Raw genomic sequence first — 221 nt, forward strand, 5'->3', positions numbered from 1 at the left:
TGTCACGTATGATTGCGTTGACAAAGTGGAATACGTTAAAGTGCCTACCTATTCTATTAATGGTGAATGACAACAAAAGGACCAAATCACGTGGTTTAGTTATAACATTTCAACTGTGTCGATAAAAGTGGATGATTAAAGAGACTTTTAGCACTTTTAACAGAAGGAATATCAGACATTGTTATTTCATAATAGCAAAGTGAGAATATTTCAGAACGGTC

The sequence above is a fragment of the Aplidium turbinatum genome, chromosome 15 (assembly GCF_918807975.1).
Source record: "Aplidium turbinatum chromosome 15, kaAplTurb1.1, whole genome shotgun sequence".
Taxonomy (NCBI): Eukaryota; Metazoa; Chordata; class Ascidiacea; order Aplousobranchia; family Polyclinidae; genus Aplidium; species Aplidium turbinatum.